This window comes from Hemiscyllium ocellatum, chromosome 3 (genome assembly GCF_020745735.1).
Source record: "Hemiscyllium ocellatum isolate sHemOce1 chromosome 3, sHemOce1.pat.X.cur, whole genome shotgun sequence".
Taxonomy (NCBI): domain Eukaryota; kingdom Metazoa; phylum Chordata; class Chondrichthyes; order Orectolobiformes; family Hemiscylliidae; genus Hemiscyllium; species Hemiscyllium ocellatum.
The window spans coordinates 135,052,790-135,072,186 of record NC_083403.1 but is presented as its reverse complement, the minus strand read 5'-3'; positions in this window follow the sequence as shown (position 1 = coordinate 135,072,186).

The window sequence follows — 19,397 nt, the reverse complement described above, 5'->3', positions numbered from 1 at the left end:
TAGTTGGCCCGAAGGGTCTGTTTTCGTGCTATACTCTAGTCAATGATCAATCTCCAATAATCTCTGGATAAGAGAATTTGAAAGGTTAATATCATTCTGCGAGGAAAACATTCTCCTGATCTCTCTAAAAAATGGGAGACCCCTGATTTTGAAACTTCTCTAGTTCTTTATGACCCTAGTGTCCTATCAGCATTTACCCTGGCAAATCCCTTCAACATTTTATTTGTTTCAATAAGGTCAGTTCTCACTTCTAAACTGAAATGAGTGTTGGTCAAACCTGAGAAGTTTCTTCAGAGGTAAACCCTCCATCTCAGGAATCAGCCGAATGACTTTCTTTGAGACTAAAACTAGACACAGTTAAGGTCAATGGTTTATTTGCCTTCCTGACTGCATGCTAAATTTTCCTTCCAATAAATATCTCTCCACTTAAGTAATATTCTGTGCTTCCATTGTGTGCCTAAATGAAACCTCCTACATTTTCCCATATATGTGCACCCTTCCCAAATTTTTGCACGCCCACTTTATCTATTTCATATTGCATATATTTTGTAACTTCTTCAAAATGTGATTTTATATCTATCATATCTAGGCAAATTTGCCTACAATCCAATCATGTCCCTTGATCCAAGCTGTTAATACAGTTTGTAAATAGTTGAGGCCCAGGCAATGACTTCTGTAGTATTCTACTAGTTACAGTTTACTAACGTGGAAATGACCCATTTATCACAACTGCTTACTTTGCTTAGTCAGTCCTCTATCCATTGTGTTATGACACAGAGACAGACAAACAATCCAAAGCTGCCTTCCTGCATCTGAATATATGTCTACATAGTAGAAGTAAACTGTTAAAATCCCTCAAAAATAGTCACCCCAATGGATCTTAATCAGTCTTTTGCATTACCAATTCTAGACTTTGCAAATAATTAATTTCCAGACATTGGTTTTGTATCTTAAACAAAACTCTCTACATGGACTTTAATAAAGTCTTTGACAAAGTTCTGCGCGGCAGGCTGATCAGTAACTTTAGATCTTATACAATTAATGGTAGGGCCACGGGGGGGTTTTGTTGAACAGAGAGACCTAAGGGTTCAGAAACAGTTGTGTGGAAGTTGCGTCACAGGTAGACTGCATTGTTCAGAAAGTCTTTCGCACACTTGCCTTCATTGCTCAGAACATTGAGCATAGGGATTGGAATGTCATGTTGAGTTTGTACAGAACATTGGTGAGGCCATTTTTGAAGTACTGTGTACAGTTCAGGTTGCCCTGCTATAGGAAGGATATTGTTAAATGGGAGAGAGTTTGAACAATTTACCAGGATGTTGCTTGGACTGTACAGTTTGGGTTATAAGTAGAGGTTGGAATGGCTGTGAACTTTTTCACTGGACTGTAGAACATTGAGGGGTGAATTTATAGAAGTTTGTGAAATCATGAGGGGTATAGATAAGGTGAATAGCAACGGTCTTTTCCTTAAAGTGGGGGAGTTCAAAACTAGGAGACATATTTTTAAGGTTAGAGAAGAAAGATTTCAAAGGGACTTGAGGTACAAAGTTTTCACAGAGAGGTTGGTTCATATGTGGAATGAACTTCCAGAGGAAGTGGTAGAGGTGGGTACAGTTACAACATTTAAAAGATATTTGGACAGATATATGAAGAGGAAAGGTTTAGAGGGATATGAGCCAAAAGCAGGCAAGTGGAATTAATTTAGTTTGAGAAACTTTGTCGGTGTGGACTGGTTGCACCAGAGGGTCTGTTTCCATGCTGTATGACTCCATGATCCTACAACTTTATGACTCTTAATTATTTATTAGATACCCAATAATTTTAGCAGAGAGAAAATTAAACAGCTGATTAATTTCTGTACTTTAAACCCAAAACATTTGTTTTCAGCCTCCATTCACACAAAAAGACAGGCAGACAAACAAACATAGTTAAGGGATAAATGATCATAATGAATTGTGGTGTGGGCTCGAAGGGCAGAATGGCCTACTCCTGCACCTATTGTCTATTGTCTAAATAAAAGATAAAAAATCAAAACTGGACAGATTACTTAAATAGTTTTCATGATGCATTGTTCCATAGGCAAAGGTATAACCTCTTTGGTCATTTTTCTGAAATATTGATTAGGGTCAAGTTCTCTCTTCATATTTGCAAAAGTAGCAATGCTTCTAACATAGCTTTATATTCTTTGGACTTCTAGACTCTGGCATATCAGATTCGGTAGGAAACTTTCAAATCTATGTGCTGTCTCAGCATCAGCCCAGAACCATTTCACAAAGAGCATATTTCGCAAATAAATGTTAATTCAGCATTCCACCCTGATAGACTGAAAGGTTCCCCCCGAGGCCTCAATTATTATTCAACCATTGCCATCTACTTGAATATAGGGTCTATTCCAGACTGCCAGAAACTGACCTCATTAACAGCCAACTTCTGCTACTTGTTTTAAACACAATACTCTCCTGGTGTTGTTGTGTGTGATAGAATGCTTTTAATCAAGACTCAGCCTGCAATGAGCCTCCAGCCCTAGCTTCACAAATACATAAAGCTTGTTGGACTGATCTTTTTCTTTTACCACAAGCTGCCACACAGTCCATTAGTAATTTCCAGCTTACAATTCATCATTAATAAAAGAATAAAAATAAAAATAATGGGGTGGCACTGGGCTCAGTGGTTACCACTGCTGCTTCACAGAGTCAGGGACTCGTTTTCAGTACCAGCCTCAGGTGACTCTGTGTGGAGTTTGTACATTCTCCGTGCGTCTGTGCAGGCTTCCCCTGAGTGCTTGGTTTCCTCCCACAGTACAAAGATGGGCAGTTTAGGTGGATTGGCTGTGCTAAATTGCCCATTGTGTTCACAGATATGCAGGTGAGGTGCATCAGTCAGGAGTAAGTGTGGAATAATAGGGTAAGTGAATGGGTCTGGGTGGGATACTCTTCAGATGGTCGATGTGGACTTGTTGGGCTGAAGGGCCTGTTTACACACTGTGAGGATTCTATGATTCTATGAAAGATTGGTAAGGGTTTCGACTATTGCTGATATGTGACTCACAGCACTGTGAATACTTAGTTTGCAAAAGTACTGGGGAAGGTAATGAGATTCAGAACTGACAAGTCCCTGGACCTGATGGGTATGCACTTTAGAATCTTAAAGCAAGTGGTGGTAGTAATACTGGTTGCGAGCTGTCAAATCCCCTAGATTCTGGCAAGATCCAGTGTAATAGAAAACCACATATGTATCACATTAGTTCAACAAAGAAGGCGATATGAAGCAAAAACTGTGGGCCAGTTAGACTGACATCTGTCATTGCTAAAATGCTACAAACCATTACTAAGGATGTGGCAGCAGGATATTTAGAAAATCATCATTAATTATAGCAGAGTCAGCATGGATTTGTGAAAGTAAGACTGCATTTGACTAACTTATTTGGTTACTTTGAGGATTTCAGAAGGACATTTGATAAGGCACCATATGAGAGGTGGTTTTCTATTACACTGGATCTTGCCAGAATCTAGGGGATTTGACAGCTCGCAACCAGTATTACTACACCACTTGCTTTAAGATTCTAAAGTGCATACCATCAGGTCCAGAGACTTGTCAGTTCTGAATCTCATTACCTTCCCCAGCACTTTTCTTTCTGTGATCATGATTATTTAAGTCATTTCCTGTATTTTCTACAATTCTAGGGAAGCTTTTGTGTCTTCCATTGTGAAAACAAGTATAAAATATGTGTTTCCATTATTAAACCCCCAGCCTCACTCTCAAAGGGATCAACATTCAGTTTAGATGCTTTCTTCCTTTCAGTATACTTAGAGTTGTTTCTACGGTCTGTTTTCATATTTCCTGCTGATTCTCTCTCATCCCTAAGTTCTCCCTCTTTTTTCAAGTCTTCATTGCTAGTTTCTAAAAGTCTCCCAATCTTGGCCTAACTCTTACCTTTGCAGCATTTTCTTTCAATCTGATACCATCTTAACTTCCTTAGTCAACCACAATCAGCACATCCCTCTAATAGGCTTTCTTTCTGAACAGAATCTATTGGCAAGTCCACAATGTGTGATGGAGAGGTGATTGGAAGGGGTCCAGCACCAATTTGGCACAGGGTTTTGCATTGAGAGCGAGGCACATCCTTCCAAGGGTGGAAGTAGTGGCCAATGAAATTCATAACCATGATGCAGCATTTGATGACCAATGCTCATTGCAGCAAAATCAAAAACCACCTGACGTCTAGATGCTTAGCAGAAGGTCAAACTTCTGCCTTCAAACTTTGGATATCACTGGTCAAAGGATCAGGGTGTGACAGCAGTCCAGCAATCTCTCCATCAGATTACAAAGCACCATCAGAGATATGGGAGGGTCTCCAGAAAAATAAAATGGGTTGTCTTAACTCATCTTAATAGAATCTGTCCTCCCTAGACTGCCATTCTGACAGTAACTTTGTCCTTGTCCTTGCCAGTCAGTTCTGACTGCTGTTACCCTTAATGACGTGGTACAATCTGAAGCCGGGCCTTCCAGAGCCAAATTTATTGGAGGTTATCTTACAAGATGATTTATAGTCTCCCCTACTGAAATTCAGGAGATTTCCTTCATTGGATCTATTAGATATCACGACATAAGGCCTGTTTGGCCGGCAAAATCACATAGAAGGCAGTAACTAAGGCAGTGCACCAGAATTTACATTTGTTTGCTGTATGTTACAATTCCATCGATACATTTGATTTGTAATGTTTAACTTGTTTGATTTGTGCTTTGGCATTGTGGCCAAGTGGACATTGTTAAGGTCTGGAATGCAGAGTAGCTAAACAGTAGGACAGCTGATGAATGGAACTTGTCCAAAACCATGTCCAAGTCTTTGTTTGTGAAGATTAACTGGCCGTTTTTCTACGAGGAAGGGAGTAGACATCGCAGTGGGAGCCTCACGCCAATACTTCTGATGCTTGTTCAACATCCAGCATTAGATTGAGCAGAGTTTTCAACCCCCAACATAAACTCCATTCCACTGACTCCATGCTCTTCCCGGCAAATGTTTGAGCTAAAGTAAACTGTTCACAATTTTGATGTCATAGTTCACCGTAAAATAAGCTGCCAAACACCTATTTGCTTCCCCTCTATAACATTACTAAACTTCAATTCTGTGGAGGGAAGGAGTCGGAGAAATGGATTTTATTTTTTTCAGGGGGAGCTGGAGGTGCACAAGTTGAGCATGGATAGACTTGATGAAAAAGCATGTAAAAATTTCCTGAACATAGAGTAATGGAATTACGCATTCATCATTTATTTACCTAATTTCTAAAGACTAGAGTTAAGATAATTAATATAGTTGCACTCTGATTAATGTGATATGATCCACATTGTTGATGACTGATTGTTGTATGGATTGTTGACGTGTAATTGGATCATTAATGCATGAATAGCAAATTTCTTTTGACAGTAATCAAATCCTGATTATTGATGCAAAAGTGGTTTGGTAATGAATTGAAATAAATCTGATTCATAATACACTATCAAACCAATTATTAATGTCATAATTTTCTTATTACTGAAGAAACTTCCAGCTGACTATTAATGCAATAGGAACCATGTAATAAGATCCTAATTATTAATGTAAAAGAATCCCAATTGTAATGTAATTAGATATTTATTATTTATGCAAAACTATCTCAATTTTTAGAAGTGATGGTATAGCGGTAATGTCAGTAGATAAGTAATCCAAACATTAGTGCTTGGATTGCAAACATTGACCTCATTCCTGATGAAGGGCTTTTGCCCGAAACGTCGATTTTCCTGCTCCTTGGATACTGCCTGACCTGCTGTCCTTTTCCAGCACCACTCTAATCTTGACTCTAATTTCCAGCATCTGCTGTACTCACTTCTGCTGAAGTAAACCAAGGCTGAAGTACTGGGAAAACAGATCCATCCATCTTCAAACTTAGTTTAGTGCGTCATGTGCTCCCAATGTGGTCTTCTCTACATCCGGGAGACCGAACGTAAACTGAGGGAATGGTTCTCCGAGCATCACAGCCGGGTCCATAGGGGCCAACCAGATCTCCCAGTCACCGTCCATTTTAATTCCTCCAACCAGTCCCTTTCTGACATGGCCATTCTTGGCCTCCTCCATTGCCAAGACAAACCTCAGCTCCTATTTGAGGAACAACATTTTATGTTCCGCCTGGGTACGCTACAGTACAGGTGACTCAGCATTGAATTCTCCAATTTCGAATTCCCTCCCCATCCCCTGACTTCTTTCCCAGCCCCTCCCCCTTCCTGCCACAAATAGGATTCATTCCTCCTATTGACCAACCAGGTCATACCCTCTATCTGTCTTCACCTATCCCCACTTCACCACCCTTCCCCCACCTCCTCCTTTATCTGCAGCTCCTCCACACAGACACCCAAAGTCCTGAAGAAGGGTTACACTTGAAACGTTGACCTTCCGCACCCCCTGATGCTGACGGACTTACTGTGTTCTCCTCCTTTCTACTTTGAATATCACCATGGCAGATGATGAAATTTGAACTCAATAAAAAAAATTTGGAATTCAGAGCTAGTCTAACAGCAACTGTGTGACTATTGTCATTAGTTTACTAACATCCATTTGGGACGGAAATCCACCATCCTCACCTGGTGCACCCTACAAATGACTTCAGACCCAGAGCAATTTGGTTAACTCTTAATTTGCCTTTGAAATGGTCTCGTGCGCCAATCAGTTGAAGGCCCCCAAGTAGGAATGGGTAACAAATGCCAGTGACACCAACATTCCAGACAAAGATTTTCAAAAGAGATTGCCATACAATAGTTAATGTAATAGATCTCCTATCATTGCTGTCATGGAATCCCCAATACTGATGCAATAGGATTGTGATGATGTAACAGAAGGATAATTATTAATGCATTATGATCCTATTTATTCATGCAAGATAAAAGTGAATATTGAAGTAACTGGTTTGTACAAAAATTTTAAAAAAGACAACCCATTCACAAGGTTTTTCTGCAGCAGCCAGGCCTTGGACAACAGTTACTTAGACCATGTCCACCAAAAGGAATCTTCACAGCAGTTAGAAATCAGTCTGAGCTTCACGACACCTATTTCTGCCTCAGAGCTTCCAAGCTCCAAGTTTCATCGCCCAACCCCAACGGGAGTTCCAACAACAGTTTGAGAAGACCTAGTTTACTCCAGTTACTGGTCAGTGAGTATTGTAGTGTTCAGTCTGGTAGGCAAAAATTAAGGACTGCAGATGCAAAGTATTTAAAGTCATAGAAGTAGAATGACCAACATAGATGGAAAGCATGCCCAGTACTAGGTAGAAAGGGAATGCAATAAATGAACAGGTATTTACTGTAATAGACAGGCAGTGAGTATGACAGATGGATGGTATTTTAAAATAATAGGCGGACAAGGAGTATTAGGTGAAATTGAGGACTGCAGATGCTAGAGATCAGAGTCAAGATTAGAATGGTGCTGGAAAAGCACAAGAGGTCAGACAGCATTCAAGGAGCAGGAGAATCAATGTTTCGAGCATTAGGATAGAGTATTTATTGTAGTGAGTGGGCAGTGGGCATTATAAACAGACAGTGTGGAATATCGGATCAGCCATGATCTCATTGAAAGTTGGAATGGGCTCAGTGGGCCAAAGGGTCTGCTTCTGCTCTTATGTCTTATGGTCTGATAGCATGAGCAAGTGGATAAACTAGGGTTGTTTTCTTTGGAACAGAGGAGACTGAGGGTGGACACAAAATGTTTAATATTATGAGGGGCTTAACTAGGGTCAACAGGAAGGTACATTTCCCTTTGCTGGAGGGAACAATGACAAAGGGACATGACATGCACTTAGGATGGAAGGTTTAGAGGGTACATGAGGAATGTTTTCACATGGAGAATGGTGGGAAGCTGGAACCCTACTGTCTGTGAGAGTGGTAGAGGCAGAGTTTAGAAGTGTTCAGATGTACACTTGCAATGCCAAGGCATATAAGGCTATGGGCCACATGCTAGAATATAGAATTAGATTAGCATGCTTGTTTTTGACCAGTGCAGACTCAATGGACAGAAAGGCTTGTCCTGTAGAATCTGTGACTGTATAGCTCACAACAAAGGCATAATCCAGTGGGAAGGAGATAAGGCAACCAGGATGAGAGGTTGTGTAGATTGTGTACCTGTTGTAATACATAAGCATGAGAGGTGATCTTATTGAAACTTACAAAGTTCTTAGGAGACAAGAGACAATAGGTGCAGGAGTAGGCCATTCTGCCCTTCGAGCCAGCACCACCATTCATTATGATCATGGTTGATCATCCTCAATCAATATCCTGTTCCTGCCTTATTCCCATAACCCTTGATTCCACTATCCTTAAGAGCTCTATCCAACTCTTTCTTGAAAGTATCCAGACACTTGGCCTCCACAGCCTTCCGGGGCAGTGCATTCCATACACCTACCACTCTCTTGGTGAAAAAGTTTCTCCTCAACTCTGTTCTAAATGACCTACCCCTTATTTTTAAACTGTGTCCTCTGGTTCGGGACTCATCCATCAGCAGAAACATGCTTCCTGCCTCCAGAGTGTCCAATCTTTTAATAATCTTATATGTCTCAATCAGATCCCCTCTCAGCCTCTAAACTCAAGCGTATACAAACCCAGTCGCTCCAATCTTTCAACGTAAGATAGTCCCACCATTCCTTGAATTGACCTCGTGAACCTACGCTGCACTCCCTCAATAGCCAGAATGTCTTTCCTCAAACTTGGAGACCAGAACTGCACACAATATTCTAGGTGTGGTCTCACCAGGGCCTTGCAGAAGACCCTCTTTGCTTCTATACTCAATTCCTCTTGTTATGAACGCCAGCATGCTATTAGTTATCTTCACTGCCTGCTGTACCTGCATGCTTGTTTTCATTGACTGATGTACAAGAACTGAAAATGTGTTGCTGGAAAAGCGCAGCAGGTCTGGCAGCATCCAAGGAGTAGGAGAATCGACTTTTCGGGCATGAGCCCTTCTTCAGGAAACGTTGATTCTCCTGCTCCTTGGATGCTGCCAGACCTGCTGCGCTTTTCCAGCAACACATTTTCAGCTCTGATCTCCAGCATCTTCACTTTCTCCCTGATGTACAAGAACACCTAGATCTCGTTGTACTGCCCCTTTACCTAACTTGACTCCATTAGGTAGTAATCTGCCTTCCTGTTCTTGCCACCAAAGTGGATAACCACACATTTATCCACATTAAACTGCATCTGCCATGCACCTAGCCTGTCCAGGTCACCCTGTAAGTTCCTAACATCCTCCTCAAATTTTACCCTGCCAACCAGCTTTATATCATCAGCACATTTGCTAATATTACTTTTAATACCATAATCTATATCATTAATGTATATTGTAAAAAGCTGCGGTCCCACTGGTCACTCCCTGCCATTCCAAAAGGGAGCCATTTATCACTACTCTTTGTTTCCTGTCAGCCAACCAATTTTCAATCCAAGTCAGTATTTTGTTCCCAATACCATGTGCCATAATTTTGCTCACTAACCTCCTATGTGGGACTTCATCAAAGGTTTTCTGAAAGTCTAGGTACACTACATTCACTGGATCTCCCTTGTCCATCTTCAGAGCTACATCCTCAAAAAATTCCAGCAGATTAGTCAAACATGATTTCCCCTTCGTAAATCCATGCTGACTCTGACCTATCCAGTTACTGCTATCCAGATGTGTTGTAATTTCATCTTTTATAATTGACTCCAGCATAGGATGGGTTAACTCCAGGAAGGGTGAGAGAGGTCGGCACCTAGGGCAGGAGTCTTTTGTGGATGTACCCATTTCAAACAGGTATGCTGTTTTGGAAAATATAGGGGGTGATGGATTCTCAGGGGAATGTAGCACGAACAGCCAAGTTTCTGGTATTGAAACTGGCTCTAATGCAATGAGGGGAACGTCGGCTTCCAAGAGATCAATTGTGTTAGGGAATTCTGTAGTCCGAGGTACAGACAGACATTTCTGTGGCCAACAGAGAAAAAGCAGAATGGTGTGTTGTTTCCCTGGTGCCAGGATCAAGGATGTCTCAGAGAGGGTGCAGAATATTCTCACGGGGGAGAGGGGCCAGCAGGAGGTCATTGTCCACATTGGAACCAATGACATTGGAAGGGAAAAGGTTGAGACTCTGAAGGGAGATTACAGAGAAATTTAAAAAGTACGTCCTCAAGAGTACTAATATCTGGATTACTCCCAGTGCTACGAGCTAGTGAGGGCAGGAATAGGAGGATAGAGCAGATGAATGCATGGCTGAGGAGCTGGTGTATGGAAGAAGGATTCACATTTTTTGATCATTGGAATCTCTTTTGGGGTAGAAGTGACCTATACAAGAAGGACGGATTGCACCTAAATTGGAAGGGGACTAATATACTGGCAGGGAAATTTGCTAGAACTGTTTGGGAGGATTTAAACTAGTAAGGTGGGGGTGGGGGTGGGGGACCCAGGGAGATAATGAGAATAGAGATCAATCTGAGACAGGTACAGCTGAGAACAGAAATGAGTCAAACAGTCAGGGCAGGCAGGGACAAGGTAGGACTAATAAATTAAACTGCATTTATTTCAATGTATGGGGCCTAACAGGGAAGGCAGATGAACTCAGGGCATGGTTAGGAACATGGGACTGGGATATTATAGCAATTACAGAAACATGGCTCAGGGATGGGCAGGACTGGCAGCTTAATGTTCCAGGATACAAATGCTACAGGAAGGCTAGAAAGGGAAGCAAGAAAGGAGGGGAGTGGCATATTTGATAAGGGATAGCATTACAGCTGTGCTGAGGGAGGGTATTCCCAGAAATACATCCAGGGAAGTTATTTGGGTGGAACTGAGAAATAAGAAAGGGATGATCACCTTACAGGGATTGTTTATAGACCCCCCAAGAGTCAGAGGGAAATTGAGAAACAAACTTGTAAGGAAATCTCAGCTATCTGTAAGAATAATAGGGTGGTTATGGTAGGGGATTTTAACTTTCCAAACATCGACTGGGACTGCCATAGTGTTAAAGGTTTAGATGGAGAGGAATTTCCTAAGTGTGTACAAGACAATTTTCTGATTCAGTATGTGGATGTACCTACGAGAGAAGGTGCAAAACTTGACCTACTCTTGGAAATAAGGCAGGGCAGGTGACAAGATTGTCAGTGGGGGAGCACTTTGGGGCCAGCGAATATAATTCTATTTATTTTAAAATAGTAATGGAAAAGGATGGACCAGATCTAAAAGTTGAAGTCCTAAATTGGAGAAAGGCCAATTTTGACGGTATTAGGCAAGAACTTTCGAAAGCTGATTGGGGGCAGATGTTCGCAGGTAAAGGGATGGCTGGAAAATGGGAAGCCTTCAGAAATGAGATAACAAGAATCCAGAGAAAGTATATTCCTGTCAGGGTGAAAGGGAAGGTTGATAGGTATAGGGAATGCTGGATGACAAAAGAAATTGAGCGTTTGGTTAAGAAAAAGAAGGAAGCATATGTCAGGTATAGACAGGATAGATCGAGTGAATCCTTAGAAGAGTATAAAGAAAGTAGGAGTATATTTAAGAGGGAAATCAGGAGGGCAAAATGGGGACATAAGATAACTTTGGCAAATAAAATTAAGGAGAATCCAAAGGGTTTTTACAAATATATTAAAGACAAAAGGGTAACTAGGGAGAGAATAAGGCCCCTCAAAAATCAGCAAGGCGGCCTTTGTGTGGGGCCACAGAAAATGGGGGAGATGCTAAATGAATATTTTGCATCAGTATTTACTGTGGAAAAGGATATGGAAGATATAGACTGTAGGGAAATAGATGGTGGCATCTTGCAAAATGTCCAGATTACAGAGGAGCAAGTGCTGGATGCCTTGAAACGGTTAAAAGTGGATAAATCCCTAGGACCTGATCAGGTGTACCTGAGAACTCTGTGGGAAGATAGAGAAATGATTGCTGGGCCTCTTGCTGAGATATTTGTATCATCGATAGTCACAGGTGAGGTGCCGGAAGACTGGAGGTTGGCAAATGTGGTGCCACTGTTTAAGAAGGGCGGTAAAGAAAAGCCAGGGAACTATAGACCGTTGACCCTGACCTTGGTGGTGGGCAAGTTGTTGGAGGGAATCCTGAGGGACCGTATGTACATGTATTTGGAAAGGCAAGCACTAATGAGGGATAGTCAACATGGCTTTGTGCGTGGGAAATCGTGTCTCACAGACTTGATTGAATGAAGAAGTAACAAAGAAGATTGATGAGGGCAGAGCAGTAGATGTGATCTATATGGACTTCAGTAAGGTGTTCATCAAGGTTTCCCATGGGAGACTGATTAGCAAAGTTAGATCTCATGGAATACAGGGAGAACTAGCCATTTGGATACAGAACTGGCTCAAAGGTAGAAGACAGAGGGTGGTGGTGGAGGGTTGTTTTTCAGACTGGAGGTCTGTGACCAGTGGAGTCCCACAAGGATTGGTGCTGGGTCCTCTACTTTTTGTCATTTACATAAATTATTTGGATGCACATAAGAGGTACAGTTAGTAAGTTTGCAGGTGACACCAAAATTGAAGGTGTAATGGACAGCAAAGAAGGTTACCTAAGATTACAACAAGATCTGGACCAGATGAACCAATTGACTGAGAAGTGGCAGATGGAGTTTAATACAGATAAATGTGAGGTGCTGCATTTTGGGAAAGCAAATCTTAGCAGGACTTATACACTTAATGGTAAGGTCCTAGGGAGTGTTGCTGAACAAAGAGACCTGGGAGTGCAGGTTCATAGATCCTTGAAAGTGGAGTTGCAGGTAGATAAGATAGTGAAGAAGACGTTTGGTATGCTTTCCCTTATTGGTCAGAGTATTGAATACAGGAGTTGGGAGGTCATGTTACGGCTGTTCAGGACATTGGTTAAAAAATGAGGTCTGCAGATGCTGGAGATCACAGCTGCAAATGTGTTGCTGGTCAAAGCACAGCAGGTTAGGCAGCATCTCAGGAATAGAGAATTCGACGTTTCGAGCATAAGCCCTTCATCAGGAATAAGAGAGAGAGAGCCAAGCAGGCTGAGATAAAAGGTAGGGAGGAGGGACTAGGGGGAGGGGCGATGGAGGTGGGATAGGTGGAAGGAGGTCAAGGTGAGGGTGATAGGCCGGAGTGGGGTGGGGGCGGAGAGGTCAGGAAGAGGATTGCAGGTTAGGAGGGCGGTGCTGAGTTGAGGGAACCGACTGAGACAAGGTGGGGGGAGGGGAAATGAGGAAGCTGGAGAAATCTGAATTCATACCTTGTGGTTGGAGGGTTCCCAGGCGGAAGATGAGGCGCTCCTCCTCCAGCCGTCATGTAGTTGTGTTCTGCCGGTGGAGGAGTCCAAGGACCTGCATGTCCTCGGTGGAGTGGGGGGGGAGTTAAAGTGTTGAGCCACGGGGTGATTGGGTTGGTTGGTTCGGGCGGCCCAGAGGTGTTCTCTGAAGCGTTCCGCAAGTAAGCGGCCTGTCTCACCAATATAGAGGAGGCCACATCGGGTGCAGCGGATGCAATAGATGATGTGTGTGGAGGTACAGGTGAACTTGTGGCGGATATGGAAGGATCCCTTGGGGCCTTGGAGGGAAGTGAGTGTGGAGGTGTGGGCGCAAGTTTTACATTTCCTGCGGTTGCAGGGGAAGGTGCCGGGGGTGGAGGTTGGGTTGGTGGGGGGTGTGGATCTGACAAGGGAGTCACGAAGGGAGTGGTCCTTGCGGAACGCTGATAGGGGAGGGGAGGGAAATATATCCTTGGTGGTGGGGTCCGTTTGGAGGTGGCGGAAATGGCGGCGGATAATACGTTGTATGCGCAGGTTGGTGGGGTGGTAGGTGAGAACCAGTGGGGTTCTGTCTTGGTGGCGGTTGGAGGAGCGGGGCTCAAGGGCGGAGGAGCGGGAAGTGGAGGAGATGCGGTGGAGGGCATCGTCGATCACGTCTGGGGGGAATCTGCGGTCCCTGAAGAAGGAGGCCATCTGGGCTGTGCGGTGTTGGAATTGGTCCTCCTGGGAGCAGATGCGGCGGAGACGAAGGAATTGGGAATATGGGATGGCGTTTTTACAGGGGGCAGGGTGGGAGGAGGTGTAGTCCAGGTGTAGTCAAGGTAACTGACTCCCACAGGTACCTGGACTACACCTCCTCCCACCCTGCCCCCTGTAAAAACGCCATCCCATATTCCCAATTCCTTCGTCTCCGCCGCATCTGCTCCCAGGAGGACCAATTCCAACACCGCACAGCCCAGATGGCCTCCTTCTTCAAGGACCGCAGATTCCCCCCAGACGTGATCGACGATGCCCTCCACCGCATCTCCTCCACTTCCCGCTCCTCCGCCCTTGAGCCCCGCTCCTCCAACCGCCACCAAGATAGAACCCCACTGGTTCTCACCTACCACCCCACCAACCTGCGCATACAACGTATTATCCGCCGCCATTTCCGCCACCTCCAAACGGACCCCACCACCAAGGATATATTTCCCTCCCCTCCCCTATCAGCGTTCCGCAAGGACCACTCCCTTCGTGACTCCCTTGTCAGATCCACACCCCCCACCAACCCAACCTCCACCCCCGGCACCTTCCCCTGCAACCGCAGGAAATGTAAAACTTGCGCCCACACCTCCACACTCACTTCCCTCCAAGGCCCCAAGGGATCCTTCCATATCCGCCACAAGTTCACCTGTACCTCCACACACATCATCTATTGCATCCGCTGCACCCGATGTGGCCTCCTCTATATTGGTGAGACAGGCCGCTTACTTGCGGAACGCTTCAGAGAACACCTCTGGGCCGCCTGAACCAACCAACCCAATCACCCCGTGGCTCAACACTTTAACTCCCCCTCCCACTCCACCGAGGACATGCAGGTCCTTGGACTCCTCCACCGGCAGAACACAACTACACGACGGCTGGAGGAGGAGCGCCTCATCTTTCGCCTGGGAACCCTCCAACCACAAGGTATGAATTCAGATTTCTCCAGCTTCCTCATTTCCCCTCCCCCCACCTTGTCTCAGTCGGTTCCCTCAACTCAGCACCGCCCTCCTAACCTGCAATCCTCTTCCTGACCTCTCCGCCCCCACCCCACTCCGGCCTATCACCCTCACCTTGACCTCCTTCCACCTATCCCACCTCCATCACAGGACATTGGTTAGGCCACTGTTGGAATATTGCGTGCAATTCTGGTCTCCTTCCTATTGGAAAGATGTTGTGAAACTTGAAAGGGTTCAGAAAAGGTTGACAAGGATGTTGCCAGGGTTGGAGGATTTGAGCTACAGGGAGAGGCTGAGCAAGCTGGGGCTGTTTTCCCTGGAGCGTCAGAGGCTGAGGGGTGACCTTATAGAGGTTTACAAAATTATGAGGGGCATGAATAGGATAAATAGACAAAGTCTTTTCCCTGGGGTCGGGGAGTCCAGAAATAGAGGGCATAGGTTTAGGGTGAGAGGGGAAAGATATAAAAAAGATATAAAGGAGGGATATGGGCCGGGTGCTGGCAGGTGGGACTAGATTGGGTTGGGATATCTCGTCAACGTGGATGAGTTGGACCAAAGGGTCTGTTTCCATGCTGTACATCTCTATGACCCTATGAGGTCAGACTAGCTAGTCTATAATTCCCTGCTTTCTCTCTCCCTCCTTTCTTATGTGGGACAACATTAGCCACCCTCCAATCCGCAGGAATTGATCCTGAATCTATAGAACATAGGAAAATGATCACCAATGCATCCACGATTTCTAGAGCCACCTCCTTCAGTACCGTGGGATGTAGACCATCAGGTCCCGGGGACTTATCAGCCTTCAAACCTAACAGTCTCTCCAACACCATTTGCTGGCAAATATAAATTCCCTTCATTTCAGGTCCTTCAGCCACTATTACCTCAGGGAGATTGCAAATGTCTTCCCCAGTGAACACAGATCTGAAGTATCAATTCAACTCTTCTGCCATTTCTTTGTTCCCCGTAATATATTCACCCATTTCTGTCTTCAAGGGCCCAATTTTAGTCTTAACCATTTTTTTTCCTTTCACATACCTAAAAAAGCTTTTACTATCCTCCTTTATATTTTTGGCCAGTTACCTTCGTACCTCATTTTTTCTCTGTGATTGGTGGACAGTGTATATTATGAATGGACAATGTTTACTGTGATTGGTGGACAGTGAATATTATGGATGGACTTTACTGTGATTGGTATTCAGTGAGTATTATACATGGACAATGTTTACTGTGATTGGCGGACAATGTGTACTGTAGATGGATAATGTTTACTGTGATTGATGGACAGTGAGTATTATAGTGGGACAATGTTTACTGTGATTGGTGGACAGTGAGTATTGGAGATGGATAATGTTTACTGTGATTGGTTGGCAATGAGTATTATAGATGGATAATATTTCCTGTGACATGGGGACAGTGAGTGTAGAAGAAAGTTATTAGTTGGATGTTTACTGTGATTGGTGGACAGTTAAAAGTTTGGATGGATAATGTTTACTGTGATTGGTGGACAGTGTCTATTATAGATGGGCAATGTTACTGTGATTGGTGGAAAGTGTCTATTATCGATGGACTATATTTATTGTGATTGGTGGACAATGATGACTACAAAAGTGAGTATTATTGGTGGGCAATGTTTTATACAGTTGGACAGTAAGTGTTTTTATTTGAAAAGTGTTTTAACATAATTAGGTGAGCTGTAGGTATTTTGGGGCAAGTGGGTGTTGACTGTGCTGGGTGGACATTAACGGCTGGTGTTTATTGTAATAGGTGAGCAGTGGACCATCTCTGTGCGGTAGTCTACATGCTGCCGTAAGCCCGCACAGTGAGCTGAGCAAGCGGAGTGTGGGACAGTGAGACAAGCGCCAGCGATTCCTGTCCGTGCTTACAGCGAATATCCAAAGATAATGGGAGAGGAAAGTACGTCTTTCGAAAGTGTCTTTATAAACCAACCCACTGCTGAGACCGATCCGAAAATCGAAAAAGTAAATATTTGTTTTGATTTTTTAAAACTTTAGAGCTTGAGGTCTGTCAGTGAGATTTACTGCGTGATTCTACACCGAATCAGAAAGAGATCTGAATGAAATATCTCTATGTTGCCTGGATTTGATGTGTTTGGTTATGTTTTTTTTGAGAAAATAATGAATGCCGCTTTAGATTTTAATGTAATAATTGTGCGAGAAATACCCAAAATGCTGTTTGATTTTAAATCCATCATTATTGTAGCCACTTTGAAGGTAAATAACAAACTAATAACAGAGATAAAACAGAAAGTGTTGAAGAAACTCAGCAGGTCTGGCAGCATCTGTGTGGAGGAAGCAAAGTTAATGTTTCGAATCCAGGGACTGTTCTTCTGAAGAAAGACACTGGACCCCAAACTTAAATCTGTTTTCTCCACACAGATGCTGCCAGACCTGCTGAGTTTCTCCAGCAATTTCTATTTTTATTCAGATTTCCAGCATCTGCAGTTCATTATTTTATTTCATTGTTCTGTACATCACCATATATTTTTTCAGCCAATGTTTTGGACATTCTGATGGAGGTATATCATGTTAAATCAAACAAGGCAGAGAATAGGCCACCAACTTGCATGTCTGCTTCACATGAACTGTTCAGAATAGAGTGATATACTTTATAAAGACAGTACTTCACACTGTAGCGGAACTAAACGACTTGAAGGGCTTTTGCCGAAACATCAATTTTCCTGATCCTCGGATGCTGCCTGACCTGCTGTGCTTTTCCAGCAACACACTCTCATCTCTAATATCCAGCATCTGCAGTCTTCACTTTAACCTGAGGGTGGAGTTGATGAGTGGGTTCTTATTCGGGTTAGACTTTGCTATGAACTCCTTTGACTGTGTGTCAGATGTGACTTGTTGAGTTTGGTGAAGTACTGATGCACTGCCACCAAATGAAGGTTTCAGCTGACCAGGTCGCAAACATATTGTGTAACCAAATCTGAACCAGTCTGTTATCAGCATAGTTTCTAGATCATTGTGGATAAATAACTATTCTCAGTTACATAAAGCATTGCCTAATAAGGAAAAATAAGTGTCAAATTATCAAGCTGGTGTCTGGTAATGGTAGTCACGCTTTGGAGATGCTGGAGTTGGACTGGGGTGTACAAAGTAGTGCAGCGCTCTGAAAGCTAGCGCTTCCAATTAAACCTGTTGGACTATAGCCTGGTGTTGTGCGATTTTTAACCTGGTAATGGTGTAGCATTGGACTTCATACTCCCTTCCAACCTTCTTCACTCCATGTTAAATTTATGTTAAAATATCTCCCAGCTGTGTCATAGTTCATCCAAATCTTTACTGTTTTTTTTCCCAATTTACAACAAATCCAGTTCACTCTCATCTCGACTGTTTCATTGGTGGCCCCTCACAGACAAGGATAACTCTCAGGGTGAGTCTGTAGGTGGCTATACAGACCAATGCTTCCACTGTAGGCTCTGTTACACTTGGGGCAGGGGATGGTCATGGAAAGAGCCACGTAGGGCATTGATGTTCCTTTCCCTGTCTTCTCCTGGCTTCCGCTTTTTCCCGACGAAAGGTGTTTGATCTCTTCCCAGATGCTCCTCTCCCACTTTGGGTGGTCTGGGTCCAGTGATATTCACGTGTCTGTGGGAATGCTGCACTTCCCCAGCGTGGCCTTGTGGGTATCTCTGAAGCGCTTCCTCCGTCCACTGGGGACTTGCCTGCCATTTCGGAGCTGGGAGTAGAGCACCTGCTTGGGGAGTCTCGTGTCAGACATGCAGATGACATGCCCAACCCCATTGGAGCCAATCGAGTGGGGGGGGGGGGGGGGGGGGTTGGTGTTGGTCAGTGCCTCATTGCTTGGAATGTTGGCCTGGTCGAAAACGCTGGTATTGATGTGTCTGTCTTCCCAGTGGATACAGGGGATCTTGCACAGGCAGCGTTGGTGGGACTGCTCCAGTGTCTTGAGGTGTCTGCTGTAGACAGTCCATGCCATGTAAGAAGATGGAAACGCTACAGCTCTGTATACCGTGAGCTTGGTGTCAGATCTGATGTTGTTGTTCTCGAACAGCTTTTTCCTCAGGCAGAAGAAGGCTGCACGAGTAAACTAGAAACAGTGCTGGATCTCTTCATCAATAAATGCTTTGATTGACAGGATACTCCTGAGGTATTAGCAATCCAGCATTCTCTAATGCCTTCCCCTGTACCTTGATGATTGGAGATTCACTCCACAATGCCAAGACAGGGTTGGTGGGAGACCTTCATCTAGCGGATGTTCAGGGTGAGACCCATTTGCCTCCGTTAAGGTGCTGACGGTGGTCTGGAGTTTGTCCTTTGAGTTTGCACATCTGTAGACATCATCCACATACTGTAGCTCAATGGCACTGGTTGAGATGACTTTGGTTTTTGCTTTTGAAGGTGGTGTGAGGTTGAATAATTTCCCACTGGTTCTGTAGATCAGCTCCACTCTAGTGGGGA